General features: G+C 34.8%; 1 protein-coding gene and 1 pseudogene across 1 annotated transcript in view; both read left to right on the plus strand.

Annotated features, from left to right (window-relative positions):
- The window catches only part of SNTG1 (syntrophin gamma 1), an 875,063-nt gene that overhangs the window by 815,805 nt on the left and 41,404 nt on the right, over positions 1-17,854 (plus strand). The window lies entirely within an intron of this gene.
- LOC112134845 (U2 spliceosomal RNA) lies at positions 5,727-5,835 on the plus strand (annotated as a pseudogene).

Raw genomic sequence — 17,854 nt, forward strand, 5'->3', positions numbered from 1 at the left:
TTGATTGATTTGGCCACATTGGTGGCACCTTGAGCACTCATTTTTGGCTTCTATTGGTGAAAGATTGAACATTCAGCTGTGGTAGAAGCTGGATCCTCCTGTGTGCATGAGGAGTCAGGTTGGGCTCATGTGTGGCCCCCATTTATTCATGCATTCTTTATGCCAATGACAGAGCCAGGCTGTTGTAAAATCTCTGAAGTATTAGGAGTGCTCATTGTTTGGGGCTTTTTCCTCGGACCCCTTTGTCCCTAATGTTCTGATATTTTAGTATTTCTAGATCCCTGACTGGGTCAAATCTTTCACCTCTGTCCGTGAATCACCCATATTCTTATCTCATTCCACTTGTATTTCCAGAAAATGGATACCCAGATGCACTGTCCAGAGTTCTGTGCAGTGGGGAGCATTTTCTCCTCACTTATGTTTTAGGAACAGCTAACAGGGGGCTGTTGAAGAGGAAACCTCAATATTTAGCTTGCATGCTGAGCCTGTCTATCTGTCAGCAAATCTTCACCTTTTGTTCTGTCTTAGGTCACCATAGGGATTGTCCCTTAGGTGGCATATTTGCTAGTTGTTGAGTGGTGCAGGTTCTAGGCTGGTGATGAGATGGAGACCTGGGATGCCAGCTTGGGTAGCTTGCTGGTGCCCTGTGGCTTGGCTCATCCCTGATTCCAGGTGAATACATTACATGCTACAACTTTTTACATTGCCCTGCTGTACCTTATAGCTTATTAGGCAGACAGAGTCCAAATATAATGTGTAGCCCTGGATACATGGGATACATGTAAGCATCTCTCTCTACAAGGGCCTCTGACTAAGAAATGGTAAACAGATTTGCTGGAGATGGAATCACTTTTCTCCAGAGCCCAAAGAGGTCTATATTGTGATTCTCCCATGAGGGCTTCACATAAATTCCACACAGGTTCTTTCTTCGGAATAGACACTTCTAATGTCATAGAGTTTGGCAAATTAAGTTAAGCCCATGTCTACCTCTCCTCCAGTGATGGGGGTCTCTTTTGTCAGCCAGCTAGCAGGCAATCCATGTCCAATATTTCACTTTTGCCTTTGTATTGAGAACTACACCTAGCATGAGCTATGTTAGTTTGAATTTCATAGAGTAGTATTCACGGCAGAGAAATAGGTTTGTGAGTTGGTACACTCAGGACACACCTGTATGTAAAGAGGAAGGCAGGATAGGCAAGAAGGATAAGCTGACCCACAGGTAATTGTACCTAAGGGCTAGTCATACTTAAAGGGAATTCTGAAGCTTTGATTGTCCTACAGAGTTATCCTAACAGCAACAACAGGGTCAGACATTTATATTTCTACATCACCTAGGACTTCAACTGTGACCAAGGAATTCATTACAATGGGTAAAAGGCAAATCAGCAGCAGCAGGTACCCCCAGCAGCTGGGAGATGGGAGTGCTAGCCCAGACCTGGAGGGAGCACCCCTGTATTCACTACTTGGACTGTGATGCTAACAAGTAGTTGGATAAGAAAAAATGAGAGCGATAGGGAAGAGATGATAGATCAGTTTCAGAGGAGACTGGAAGAAAAAAAATTCAATCCAGAATATTGTACAAATATACTTTGGAAATGATAAGGTTTAATTATTTTTGAATGAAGGAAAGTGATTTGAATATATGAAAGTAAAACTACATTTGGAAAAACAAAGAGAACCGTGGAAAGACATGCTTAGTTTTCTCTGCTGAGTGTGGTCTGTGGAGGGGGCTATGCCACATATTGAGTGGGGCAGAGGGGATGAAGGCATTAATTAGTGTGAAAAAGAACACTGCTATTTAAAAGGCTTTGAAATAATCAAATTAGTGAAAACACATATCTCTTCAAAGGATTTAAACATTCACAGTAAAAAATTATTTCTGCTTTTATTATTTCACACTATTTTGGCACTACTCAGCACTCTGTTTGCTCTGACATTAGGGGCATTATATGACAAAAGCTTTATGCATTAAAGAGGATGAACAAAAATTATAGGAGCAAATGGAACAAGAGGATGTGTTTTGCAGACATGATATAACCTAGAACTAGGAGTTAGCATATGTACCATTAATGGCATTGAAAAATCATTATAGACATTCATAAGGATATGTTGTCTCAAAATGCTATGAATTTTATGACATGTTTAAGATGAAATAAAAAGAATTTTTAATGAATACAGAAAAATCCATCATAAAATATGAAGGAGGCAATATTTGTCTTCAGAAAGTTCTTACTTCTGCTTCCATATCCTCCCAGAAGCATCACCATAAGTACTTGTGTTCAGGTGACTTCTGAAATTAAAGTTTGCCATCAGCTTACTGTTCTATTGGAAAAATGCTACTAAACTAGTTTGAACTAATAGAGGAAAAAACTTTTCAATCTACAAAGCGATTTTATGAGCATTATTATTTCATCCCTTTTTACACTAACATTTAAAGTAGAATAGTCAGACATTATTACTTCTAATTTACAGTAAAATATGATCAGGCTCCAATAAATTAAGAATCTTGCCCAAAGTCATGTGGCTTATAAGTAGAATATAAAATTCAGATTACATTTTAGGGCTTGTGGCTCTGAGCTCAGTATTCATCTTTATTTCAGTACACTGCCAACAACAAAATACATGATCTTTCCTGGGATATATGCATTGTAATAGGGGAAAGCATCTTAATTTCCTGATGATGCAATTCAGGCCAGTGCCTGGAGAAGAGGGCACAAAAGGAGATAAACAGGAGAGAGTGGTTTCTGGTCTTTACAATCCCCTTGATCTCATTCGACGTAGGCAACTACTGATTATCTTAGTGTGCATGAACTTTACCAGTATGAAAAAAATGGAGACAAATTGACATATTTTTTTGTGAGTTTTAGTATCATTATGCAAATTATTAAATTCTACACGTATTTTATACAGCTCATATTACTGTATCTTGATTTACTTTCTACCTGATTGAAAATCTTTTGACGCCAGAAATTCTTGCTCCTGTGTTTCTTACTAGCACCTGGTTTCTAACCAAATCAAAGTGAATTAAATAAACCATCCCACTCTCCATGTACTTCTAACAGCTTGCTCAACACTATCCTGTCTGAGTCTATCTCAGAGCCAGCTATAAGGCATTTACAATGGCACTCACAATTTACATTACAGAGCAATGTAAACTACATGCTATCAAAAATGGTGGTGTCTGCTCATCCTTTTCATCATTAATATTCTTAACACAATTGCCACAGTGTTTATCAGAATCTTAGGAACAAAATATTGGTAAAAGAAATAAGACTGCCAATAAGTCCTTGAGTTAAGCTATTTTTCAGAACTTTATGACTTTCATTGACAATAATTTTGACTTAGGTTATTCCAAATTGGCCTTAGTAAATTTCTTTGAGTTTTACAAGTTTACACAGTTTGCCTACATTCTTTTCTCTTTTCCTAGTTTACTGCATTATCTTTTAGCTGACAAGTCCTTCAGTTAAGTATATTCATTAACTTCTTTATATCCATCTTTGGGGTATCCTACTGATAGCCAAGGATTCATGCTTCATATTCAAAAATGCATCAAACCTCTTTCATATGACTCTAATACACATTCTTATAGCCAGAGGAACTTTATTATGAGCTTTTAAAGTCTGTTCACTCTTAAAAGTACATCTAGTTGAAATAGCAAATTCCTGTTTAATAGTGTAATTACTATATATAAAATATCATTTCAAATTTATAATTATAATATGGGAATTTCAAAACCTTGCATTTTATAGCTAAGCCAAGCTAAAAATAAAGTATCTTGTCCAAAACTACACAGTAGGTTAACGTCAAGGCGTGCTACAAACAGTGAGGTACTTTGGCAGACATTTTTTCTCTATTTGTTACAGGTGTCTTTGTTTGTTTTAACATAAAATAAATTTTACATCCTTATGTTTCCCCAGACATTATATCACTTGCATTTTTCCATATATCTACATAATACTCATGAGCATTATTTTAATGCAAAATGTTTAGAATTTTCATTTTTTGATATTCATTAATAATAAGGTGTTTAACATATTCCTTTACATTTTATATATTGTATTTCCGTACAATTAATTTTTATAAATGGAATTTCTGGATCAAATAATATTAACATTTTAAGGGCTTAAAATATATATTTAAAATTGCTGTCCTAAAATTTTACACTGTCATCAGCAATGTTATGTAAATTTTTTTTCCACATAACCTTACTAGCTTTAGTTAATATAATTTTCAGTAATCTTTACTAATATAATGATGAAAAAAACAGTCTCTGTAATATTAATGCAGTCTTCTTGATTTCTAGTGAGGTTGAACAGGTTCTCCTATGGTTGTTAACAAAAATAATTGTTTTTGCTTTTTTAAAAAATAACATCTTTCTGCAACTTTTTTGTACTTTGTGCATTTTTTCAACTTTCATTTTAGATACAGGAGGCAAATGTGCAGGTTTGTTACATGGGAAGTTTCATGATGCTGAGGTTCAAGGTATGGATCCTGCCACTCAGACTGTGAGCATAGTACCTGATAGACAGTTTTTCAATACACAACCCCCTCCCTACCCCTCTAGTGTTCTTCAGTGTTTATTGTTCCCATATTTATGTTATTTTATGCTCAATGTTTAGCTCTCCTTACAAATGAGAACATGTGGAATTTGATTTTCTGTTTTGCATTTAATTTGCTTGGGATTATGGCCTCCATCTCTATCCATGCTGCTGCAAAGGGCAAGATTTTATTCTTTTTTATGACCTTGTAGTATTCCATGATGTATAGGTACCACATTTTTTTTGTCCAGTCTACCATTGATAGGGACTTGGGTTGATTCCATGTCTTTGCAATTGTGAATAGTGCAGCAATGAACACATGAATGAATGTATCTTTTTGATAGAATGATTTATAGTACTTCAGATATATACCCAGTAATGGGATTTCTGGGCTAAATGGTATCTCTGTTTTAACTTCTTTGATTAATCATCAGACTGCTTTCCACAGTGGCTGTGCAAATTTGCATTCCCGCCAACAGTGTATAACACTTTCTTTTCTCTTCAGCCTTACCAGGATCTGTTGTTTTTGACATTTTAATAATAGCCATTTTGACAAGTGTGAAATGATATCTCATTGTGGTTTTGATTTGCATTTATCTGATGATTAGTGATGCAGAGCATTTTTTCATGTGTTTGTTGGCTGCTTGTATGTCTTCTTTTAAGAAATGTGTGTTCGTGTCCTTCGTCTATTTTTTAATGGAGTTTTTTTTTTTTTTCTTTATCAGGTGCTTAGGGTTTTTCTTACATTTTGTCATATTTTCTACTATATAGCATTATGACTATTATTTTTCTTTTAATATTGGTTAATATGCATTAATTTTACTAAATGAATTTGTAATTTCTTATTACTGTCATGTCTAGGACTTCATATATGTCCAAAATTACTAAAAATTCACTTATATAATTTTATGTAATTTTTCTATAATTTAGATTGCTTAAATTACTTTACTTTTTAACATATGAGAGATTTGCATTAAAGGAAGTTATGTGATGAAACATTTAACTTTAAAATTTTTTTTCCAAAGACTTAATTGCCCCAAATAGTTTTATTGTGAAAGGGATACTATATAAAATATATTTAAAGGAAACATTGAAGATGAATTGAAATGACTGGATATTGCTTTTCAATAATTTGCATAGTTTAATGTAGTAAGAAACAAACTATAGACATTTATTTATACAGAGATTATCGCTTCTCAGCCTTTTGGCTAAGATCAAGTGTAGTATTTATACAGAGACTGACATCTTCAGGATAGTGACAGTATCTTTTTCATTCTAATTATCTAGCAAAATACTCAGTATATACTAGCCACTTCATAAATATCTGTTGAATAAATAAATTTTTTAAATGAAATTCTATATTAATTTATTCTGCCTCAATATCATTACATATTACTTGAAAATTGTCCCATCATTATTGACATATCTATGATTTTAATGTTTCACTATATATTTTTAAAATATAAACATTTTAATTAGTATTTGCTTTGAATGGATTTGGGAACTATGTTGTTTCCAGAATCTTTTCTTCTTAAATGGTGGCACTCTCTCTCTCTCGAGATATATATATACGTATATATACATATATACGTATATATATACGTATATATACATATATACATACATATATATATATCAACCACACAACTTGTAATGTTAGACAATTTTACAATTCAGTGGCTTTAATTAATTTACACCACTGTATAATCATTACTACTATCTGTTCATCATCCGAAACAGAAACTCTGTAACTATTAAGCAATAATTACTCATTCTTCCTGCCCTACATATTGGATTTAAAAAATGATCTAACTATATGCTGTACACAAGAGGCTAACATTAGATCTAAAGACACAGATGGTTTAAAAGAGAATTGTTGAGAAAACATATTCCATGCAAATGATAGTCAAAGAAAAACTAATATTAGGAAAAAACTCCTCCAATCTAAAAGAGCATGTTCTAACCCAATGAAAAGAAGCTAAGAACCTTGAAAACAGGTTAGAGGAATTGCAAACTAGCATAACCAGTTTAGGGAAGCACACAAATGACCTGATGGAGCTGAGAAACATAGCACGAGAACTTCATGAAGCATACACAAGTATCAATAGTCAAATTGATCAAGCAGAAGAAAGGGTATCAGAGATTAAAGATCAACTTAATGAAATAAAGTGTGAAGACAAGATTAGAGAAAAAAGAATGAAAAGGAACGATCAAAGCCGCCAAGAAATATGGAACTATGTGAAAAGACCAAACCGACGATTGATTGGTGTACCAGAAAGTGATGGAGAGAATGGAATCAAGTTGGAAACACTCTTTAGGATAATATCCAGGAGAACTTCCCCAACCTAGCAAGATAGGCCAACATTCAAATTCAGGAAATACAGAGAACACCACAAAGATACTCCTCAAGAAGAGCACCGCAAGACACATAATCATCAGATTCACCAAGGTTGAAATGAAGGAAAACATGTTAAGGGCAGCCAGAGAGAAAGGTCGGGTTACCCACAAAGGGAAACCCATCAGACTAACAGTGGATCTCTCTGCAGAAACCCTACAAGCCAGAATAGAGTGGGGGCCAATATTTAACATTCTTAAAGAAAAGGATTTTCAACCCAGAATTTCATATCCAGCCAAGCTAAGCGTCATACCCAAAGGAGAAATAAAATCCTTTACAAACAAGCAAATGCTGAGAGATTTTGTCACCACCAGGCCTGCCTTACCAGAGCTCCTGAAGGAAGTACTAAATATAGAAAGGAAAAAACAGTACCAGCCACTGCAAAAACATACCAAATTGTAAAGGCCATCAACACTATGAAGAAACTGCATCAACTAATGGGCAAAATAACCAGCTAGCATCATTAATGACAGGATCAAATTCACACATAACAATATAAACCTTAATTGCAAATGGGCTAAATGCCCCAATTAAAAGATCAAAAAACACAAAGAAGGGCATTACATAACGGTAAAGGGATCAATGCAACAAGAAGAGCTAGCTATCCTAAATATATGCACCCGATACAGGAGCACTCAGATTCATAAAGCAAGTTCTTAGAGATGTACAAAGAAACCTACATTCCCACACAGTAATAGTGGAATATTTTCACACCCCACTGTCAATATAAGACAGATCAACAAGAGAGAAAATTAACAAGGATATTCAGAACTTGAATCAGCTCTGGACCAAGTGGACCTAATAGACATCAACAGAACTCTCCACCCCAAATCAACAGAAGATACATTCTTTTCAGCACCACATCGCACTTATTCTAAAATTGACCACAAGATTGGAAGTAAAACACTCCCCAGCAAATGCAAAAGAATGGAAATCATAAGTCTCTCAGACCACAGTGCAATCAAATTTGAACTCAGGATTAAGAAACTCAGTCAAAACTGTAAAACTACATGGAAACTGAACAACCTGCTCCTGAATGACTACTGGGTAAATAAATGAAATAAATAAGTTATTTGAATCCACTGAGAACAAAGACACAATGTACAAGAATCTCTGGGAGGCAGCTAAAGCGGTGTTTAGAGGGAAATTTATATCACTAAATTCCCACTGGAGAAAGTGGGAAAGATCTAAAATCAATAACCTATCAGCACAATCAAAAGAACTAGAGTAGTAAAAGCAAACAAATTCAAAAGCTAGCAGAAGACAAGAAAAAACTCAGATCAGAGCAGAAATGAAGGAGAGAGAGACATGAAAAACCCTTCAAAAAATCAATGAATCCAGGAGCTGGTTTTTTGAAAAGAGTAACAAAATAGACCACTAGCTGGACTAATGAAGAAGAAAAGAGAAAAGAATGAAATAGAAACAATAAAAAATAATAAAGGGCATATCACCACTGATCCCACAGAAATGGAAACTGCCACCAGAGAATACTATAAACAGCTCTATTCAAATAAACTAGAAAATCTAGAATAAATGGATAAATTCCTGGACACATACACCCTCCTAAGACTAAACCAGGAATAAGTCAAATCTCTGAACAGACCAATAACAAGTTCTGAAATTGAGGTAGTAATTAATAACCTACCAACCAATAAAGCTCAGGACCAGATGGATTCACAGCAGAATTCTACCAGAGGTACAAAGAGGATCTGGCATCACTCCTTCCTAAAGTATTCCAAAAAATAGCAAGAGAGGGACTCCTCCCTAACTCATTTTATGAGGCCAGCATCATCCTGATAGCAAAACCTAGTAGAGACACAACAAAAAAAGAAAATTTCAGGCCAATATTTCTGATGAACATCAGTGAGAAAACCCTCAATAAAATATGGGCAAACGAAATCCAGCAGCACATCAAAAAGCTTGTCCACCATGATCACATCGGCTTCAACCCTGGGACATAAGGCTGTTTCAACATATGCAAATCAATAAACGTAATCCATCATATAAACAGAACCAATTACAAAAATCACATGATTATCTCAGTAGATGCAGAAAAGGCCTTCGATAAAATTCAACACCTTTCATGCTAAAACCCCTCAATAAAATAAGTATTGATGGAAAGTATCTAGAAATTATAAGAGCTATTTATGACAAACCCACAGCCAATATCTTACTGAATGGGCAAAAGCAGGAAGCATTCCCTTTGAAAACCAGCACAAGACTAGGATGCCCTCTCTCACCACTCCAATTCAAGATCGTATTGGAAGTTCTGGCCAGGGCAATCAGGCAAGAGAAAAAAAAAAAAGGATATTCACATAGGAAAAGAGGAAGTCAAATTGTCTCTCTTTGCAGATGACATGATTATATATTTAGAAAACCCCATCGTCTCAGACCAAAATCTCCTTAAGCTGAGAAGCACCTTCAGCAAAGCCTCAAGATACAAAATCAATGTACAAATATCACAAGCTGTCCTATACACCAATAACAGACAAACAGAGAGCCAAATCATGAGTGAAATTTTATTCACAATTGCTACAAAGAGAATTAAATACCTAGGGATACAACTTACAAAGAATGTGAAGGACCTCTTCAAAGAGAACTAGAAACCACTGTTCAAGGAAGTAAAAGAGGACACAAACAAATGGAAAAACATCCCATGCTCATTAATAGGAAGAATCAAGATTTTGAAAATGGCCATACTGCCCAAAGTAATTTATAGATTCAATGCTATCCTCATCCAGCCACCATTGACTTTCTTCACAGAATTAGAAAAAACTACTTTAAATTTCATATGAAACTGAAAAAAAGCCCACACAGCCAGGACAATCCTAAACAAAAAGAACAAAGCTGGAGGCATCACGCTACCTGACTTCAAACTATACTACAAGGCTACAGTAACCAAAACAGCATAATACTGGTACCAAAACAGAAATATAGACCAATGGAACAGAATAGAGGCCTCAGAAGTAACACCACACATCTACGACCATCTGATCTTCCACAAACCTGACAAAAACAAGCAATGGGGAAAGGATTACCTATTTAATAAATGGTGCTGGGAAAACTGGCTAGCCATATGCAGAAAACTGAAACTGGACCCCCTTTTTACCCCTTATACAAAAATTAACTCAAGATGGATTAAACGACTTAAACATAAGATGTAAAACCATAAAAACCCTAGAAGAAAACCTAGGCAATACCATTCAGGACGTAGGCATGAGCAAAGACTTCATGACTAAGACACAAAAAGCAATGGCAACAAAAGCCAAAATTGACAAATGGGATCTTGTTAAACGAAAGAGCTTCTGCACAGTGAAAGAGACTACCATCAGAATGAACAGGCCATCTACAGAATGGGAGAAATGTTTTACAATCTATCAATCTCAAAAAGGGCTAATATCCAGAATCTACAAGGAACTTAAACAAATCTACAAGAAAAAAACAAACAACCCCATCAAAAAGTGGGCCAAGTATATGAACAGACACTTCTCAAAAAAAAGACATTTATATAGCCAAGAAGCATATGAAAAAAAGCTCATCATCACTGGTATTTAGAAAAATGCAGATCAAAACCACAATGAGATACCATCTCACACCATTTAGAATGGTGATCACTAAAATGTCTGGAAATAATAGATGCTGGAGAGGATATGGAGAAATAGGAACACTTTTACACTGTTGGTGGGAGTGTAAATTAGTTCAGCCATTGTGGAAGACACTATGGCGATTCCTCAAAGATCTAGAACCAGAAATACCATTTGACCCAGCAATCCATTACTGGGTATATACTGGATGTGGGGCTAGGGGAGGGATAGCATTAGGAGAAAACTTAACATAGATAACGGATTGTTGGGTGCAGCAAACCACCATGGCATGTGTATCCCAGAACTTAAAGTATAATAAAAAATAAAACAAATACAAAGTGGGGGCATCATTCTATGTGATTTTAAACAGGGCTATAGTAACCAAAACAGCGTGGCACTGGTACAAAACCAGACACATATACCAGTGGAACAGAATGGGGAACCCAGAAATAAGGCCATACACCTACAACTATTTCATCTTTGACAAACCTGACAAAAACAATCAGTGGGGTAAGGATTCCCTATTCAATTAATGATGCTGAGATAACTGGCTGGCCAGCTGCAGAAGAAATTGGATCCCTTTTTTTGCACCATATACAAAAATTAACTCAAGATATATTAAAGACTTAAATATAAAACCCAAACTATAAGAACTCTGGAATACAGCCTAGGCAATACCATTCTAGACATAGGACTGGGCAAAGATTTCATGATGAAGATGCCAAAAGCAATTACAACAAAAGCAAAGATTGGAAAATGGGATGTAATTAAACTAAAAAGCTCTGCGCAGCGAAAGAAACTATCAAGAGAGTGAACAGAAAACCTACAGAATGGGAGAAAATTTTTGCAAACTATGCATCTGACAAAGGTCTAATATCCAGCATCTACAAGGAACTTAAACAAATTTACAAGAAAAAAACAGCCTTATTAAAAAGTGGGCAAAGGATATGAACCACACTTTTCAAAAGAAGACATACATGTGGCCAAAAAACATATGAAAAAAAAAAAACCTCAACATCACTGATTATTAGACAAATGCAAATCAAAACCACAGTGAGATACCATCTCACACCTGCCAGAATGGCTACCATTAGAAACAAAACAAAACAAAACAAAACAAAACAAAAAAAATGCTGACAAGGTTGTAGAGAAAAAGGAAAGTTTTACCTGGTTGGCGGGAGTATAAATTAGTTTAACCGTTGTGGAAGACAGTATGGTAATTCCTCAAAGACCTAAAAATAGAAATATTATTTAACCCATCAATCCCATTACTGAGTATATACTCAAAGGAATGTAGATTGTTCTATCATAAAGAGAGATGCACAAGTATGTTCACTGCAGCACTGTTCACAATAACAAAGACATGCAGTCAATCTAAATGCCCATCAGTGGTAAACTAGATAAAGAAATTGTGGTGTATATACACCATGGAATACTAAGCAGCCATAAAAAAGAATGAGATCATTTACATTGCAGGGAGATGGATGGAGCTGGAGGCCATTGTCTTTAGCAAACCAATACAAGAACAGAAAACCAAATACCACATGTTCTCACTCATAAAGAGGAGCTAAATGATGACAACACATGGTCACATAGAGAAGAACAACATACACTGAGGCCTATCAGAGGATGGAGGTTTGGAGTAGGGAGAAGAGCAGGAAAAATAACTACTTGGTACTAGGCTTAATACCTGGGTGACAAAATAATCTGTACAAAACTCCTCCATGATGTAAGTTTACCCATATAACAAACCTTCACATGAACTTTTTTTTTTTCCTGAGGCAGAGTCTTGCTCTGTCACCTAAGCTGGAGTACAGTGGTGCAATCTCAGTACATTGCAACACTCACCTCCTGGGTTCAAGCAATTCTTCTGCCTCAGCCTCCTGAGTAGCTGGCATTACAGGTGTGTGCCACCAGGCCTGGCTAATTTTTGTATTTTTAGTAGAGATGGGGTTTCGCCATGTTGGCCAGGCTGGTCTTAAATTCCTGACCTCAGGTGATCTTCCCGCATCCACTTCCCAAGTGTTGGGATTATAGGCACGAGCCACTGCACCTGGCCAAGTACCCCTGAACTTAAAATAAAAGTTAAATGTAAGAAAAAGATAATTTAACAGTTTCTCACGTAACAAAACATACCGTTACCATCCAAATCTTATTCCATGGTATTTACTCAAAGTATCTAAAAAGCTATGTCCTCACAAAAGTCTGCACATGGATATTTAGAGCAGTTTTATTCATAATTGCCCAAACATGGAAACAACCAACATTCACTTTAGTATGTGAATGCATAACTAAACTATGGTATATCTAGAAAATGGAATATTATTGAGCACCAAAAAAAAAAGGCCATGAAATGGCATGATGGAAACAAATGCACATTACTAAGTGAAAGAAGTCAATTGGAAAGGATTATATACTGTATGATTCCAATTATATGAGATTCTGGAAAAGGCAAAACTGTGAAGATGGTAAAAGACCGGTGGTTACCAGTGATTGTGGGAAAGAGAGGGATGAGTAGGTGGACCACAGAGGATTTCTAGGGCAATGAAACTACTCTGCAAGATACTGTAATGGTAGATAAATGTTATTATACATTTGTCAAAATCCATAGTATTTATAACACCAAAAGTGAACCCAGATGTAAACTTAGGACTTTGAAGGATAATAATGTCAATGTAGGTTCATAGATTGTAACAAATGCACCACTCTGTTTCTTTTGCTTATTATTTCTGTGAACATGAAACTGCTCTAAAAAGAAAATATATTATTAATTAAAAAGAAATCATACACACACAATTAACCAACTGGATCTAATAGACATATGCATGCTATGTATTCAACCACAGTTGAATACACATTTTTCTGAAGGGCACATGGGACATTCTTCAGATTAAACCATGTGTTAAGACACAAAATATGTCATGATAGATTTTAAATGATTGAAATTATACAAAATATCTTTTCTGCTCACAATGGAATGAAATTAAAAATCAATAACAGAAGAAACACTGGATAATCCAGAAAGAAATGGAAATCAACACACTCCTGTCAACTGGATAAAGAAGAAAACAAATATTTAGAGGAAAATGAAAGTGGAACACAAACATACCAAAATATATTAGACAAAGTGAAAGCAGTAGTGAAAGAGAAACTTATAGGAGTATAAGTATATATATTAAAAAAGAGGATGAAAACAAAAATTCATCTAAAAATAAGAAACATCACAAATCAGTGACCTGACATTACATCTTAAAGAACTAGAAAAAGACGAGTAGACTGAAAGCTAGCTAGAAAGGTGAAAACAATAAAGATTATAGTTGAAATAAATAAAATAGATACTAGAAAGTAATAAAGAAAAATCAACAAAATTAAAGCTTGGCTCCTTGAAAAAATAACAAAATTTATAAGTCTTTAGCCTGATTGTCTCAACAAGAAGACCCAAATTACTAAAATCAGAAAAAAAAGAGAAGAGACATTTTGATAATATTGTAAAAATAAGTGGATTAAGAGACAATTTTATGAGCAATTGCATTTCAGAAATTTAATAACCTAGATGAAATAGATAAATTCCTGGAAATATACACACTGCCAAAAGTGAATGAATCTGTAGCTATTAAGGGGATTGAATCCATAATCATAAATCTGTCAACAGAGAAGAGGCCTGGACCATATAGCTTTATTGGTGAATTTTACCAAACATTAAAAAAAAAAAGTTATTCTCAAATTCTTACCAAAAAAAAAAAAAAATTGAAGGGGTGGGAATGCTTTGTAAGTCATCCTGTGAGGCCAGCATTACCTTGACACCAAAGCCAGAAGAAGATGCTACAAGAAAAGAAAATAGTAGCTCAATATTCCTAATGAATATTAATGAAAAAAAAACTCTCAAAAAATACTAGCAAACAGAACTCAGCAACATATTAAAAGGATTATACACCATGGCCTAGTAGTATTTATTAGTGAAATTCAAGGAAGTTTCAATATATGTAAATCAATCAATGTAATACAACACCTTAATAGAATGACATTTAAATAAAAATACAATAATCTTCTCAATTAATACAGAAAAATACATTTAAATACATTTGTCAGAATGCATCAACCTTTAACAAAAAAACTTAATAAACTAGGAATAGAAGGAAATTTGAAATATGAGAAAAGACCCACAGATAATATTATATCCAATGGTGAAAGACTGAAGGTTTTCTCCTAAATCAGGAACAAGAATACTTGCTTTGACTTCTTCTGTTTGACATGGTATTATTGATAGTTTTAGCCAGAGCTATTAGGCAAGAAAAAGAAAAGCCAAAGAAAACTGAAAATAAGTAGTAAAATTATCTCTGCTCACAGATGACATAATCCTGTATGTAGACAACTATACACACACACACACACACACACACACACACACACATCAGATGTATTAGGCCATTCTTGGATTGGTATAAAGAAATACCTGAGACTGGGTAATTCATAAAGGAAAGAGGTTTAATTGGCTTACTGTTCTTCAGGCTATACAGGAAGCATGGTGCTGGCACCTGATGGCTTCTGGGGAAGTCTCAGGGAGTTTTCAGTCATGGTGGAGGATGAAGTGGAAGCAAGCTTGTCACATGGCAAAAATAGGAGCAGAGAGAGAGAGAGGAGGCGACATACATTTTTAAATGACAGGATTTCCTATGAACCCAGAGTGAGAGCTCACTTATTGCCAAGGGGATGGCCCAAGCCATTCATGGGTGCAGATCATTCAGATCCTGTGATCCACACACCTCCCATAAGGCCCCCTTACAAACACTGGGGATTAGATTTCAACATGAGATTTAAGCGGGGACAAATATCCAAACTAAATAACCACACAAAACCTGTTTTGGCTAATACACAGTAATAGCAAAGTCACAGTATACAAAATCAACACACACACTAACAATGAATAATCTGGAAAAGCATTTGAGAAGACGATTTTATTTACAATAACAAAGAGAATAAAATAATTGGGGATATACTTAACCAAGTAGGTGAAAGTTTTGTATACTAAAATATACAGAACATTGATGAAAGAAATATAAATGAAACAACATCCTGTGTTTATGAATTGAAAGACATATTATTATTGAGATGACAATATGATACAATGCAGTCCTCATCAAAATGTCACTGATATTTTTCGAAGAAATAGAAAAGTCCATCTTATAACTAACATAAAATTTTAAGGCTCTCCGAATACCCAAAACAATCTTGAAAAAGAAGAAAAGTTGTAGGTCTTTAACTTCTGATTACAAAACTTATTACGAAGCTATAGTAATTAAAATAGTGTTGTCCTGTCATAGAGACTGACATAAAAACATGGAATAGAATAGATATCACAGAATGAACCTCGCATGTACGGTAAAATGATTTCAACAAGGGTGCCAAGACCATCCAATGAGGAAAGAGCAGTGTTTTCAACTAATGGTGTTTGTTAGTAAAACAAAATACTCACCTGCAAAAGGATAAAGTTAGACCCTTGCCTTATACTATACTCAAAAATTAACTCAAAATTAGTCAAAGACCTAACTGTAAGAGTTAAAATGATAAAACTTACAGAAGAAAGCATAGGGGAAAAGGTTCATTACTTTAAATTTGGCAATAATTTCTTTGCTATGACACCGAAAGCTCAGGCAACAAAATAAAAGATAGATCAATTGGACAACATTAAAGTGAATAACTTTTGTACATCAAAGGGTACTACAACAGAGTGCAAAGGTCACCCACAGAATGGAAGAATGTATTTGCAAATCATATATGTGATAATGGGTTAGTATCCAAAATGTATAAAATGCTTATACAACTCAGTAACAACAAAACAAGCAACCCAATTCGAAATGGAACATGAGTAGATATTGCAACAAAGCATATATACAAATGGCCAACAAGCACCCAAAAAGATGACCAACATCACTAGCCATTAGTGAAATGCAAGTCAGAACCACAGGAGTTACCACTTTACATTCATTGGCATGGCAAAAATCAGAAAGAAAACAAACAAAGTTATTGATAAGGATGTGGAGAACTAGTAACCCTTTCTTTCACATTGCTGGTATAATTATAAAATGATGTAGCCTCTGAAAAACATTTGGTGATTCCACAAAAAGTTGAACATAGGTTACCATATGATTTAATAATGCAACTTCTCAGTATATACACCAAAGAATTGAAAGCAGGGACTTAAACAGATATTTGTACACCAATGTTCATAGCAGTATGACTCACAGTTGACAAATGGTGAATGCAACTCAAGTGTCCGTCAATAAATGAATGGATAAACAAAATTAGGATTTTCAGACAATGGAATATTATTTAGCCATGGATGGGCCTCGAAAACCTTATGTTAAGTGAAATAAGCCACACACAAAAGGAGAGATGTTTTATGATTCCCCATAAATGAAATACCTAGAATAGGCAAAGTCATAGAGGCAGGAAGTAGAATAAAGGGTACCTGGGGCAGTGGGGAAAGGTAAGTGAAGACATATGATTAATGGGTACAGAGTTCCTGTTTAGGATGATAAAAATATTTTGTAAATGGCTAGTGGTAATGATTGCACAACATTGTGAATATATTTAACATTCTTGAATCATACGAGTAAAAATCATTACGATGCTAAATTTCATATTATGTATATTTTACCACACCAAAAGAAAATGTAAATGTTCTTTTTATTTTTATAATTGTTAATGTTAAATAATCATTTGAAATTAGAAAAGAAGGAATTATAGATAATGTAAAAATACGGGAGTATATTCTACTTAATTTTGACTGTTCTTATACAAATGTTTTAGTAATAAAGTAATCAAGATATGGAGTTTAGTTTTCTTCACATAGATCTATGTAGAAATAAACTATCAAATTGTGTTAAGACCACCTCCCCCAGCTGAACGAACACAACCAACACATCACACTCAAATCACATGCCTTAAATGAAAGCCTCTCAGGGATATCCACTCGCACCATTAACAAAAATCTGTGAGTCCTTTTTGGTTTAAAGAAAATCTTCGGCCCATCTATTCATGAGAAAAACATTCAAAACATTACAATAGGGGCTAGTCTACAAAATACCTGACAGGACTCCTCAAATTGTCAAGTACAGTCTGATGAGGAACTGAGAACCTGTCACAGCCAAGTGGAGCCTAAGAAGTCATAATGAATAAATGTAACATGGAACCATAACAGAAAAAGACATTAGGTTAAAACTAAAGATATCTAAGTAAATGATAGACCTTACTTAATAATCTGCTAATATTAGTTTATTAACTGTGACAAGACACCATACTAATGTGAGATACCATTAACTGGACAAACTGGGTGT

This window comes from Pongo abelii, chromosome 7 (assembly GCF_028885655.2).
Source record: "Pongo abelii isolate AG06213 chromosome 7, NHGRI_mPonAbe1-v2.0_pri, whole genome shotgun sequence".
NCBI classification, from domain to species: domain Eukaryota; kingdom Metazoa; phylum Chordata; class Mammalia; order Primates; family Hominidae; genus Pongo; species Pongo abelii.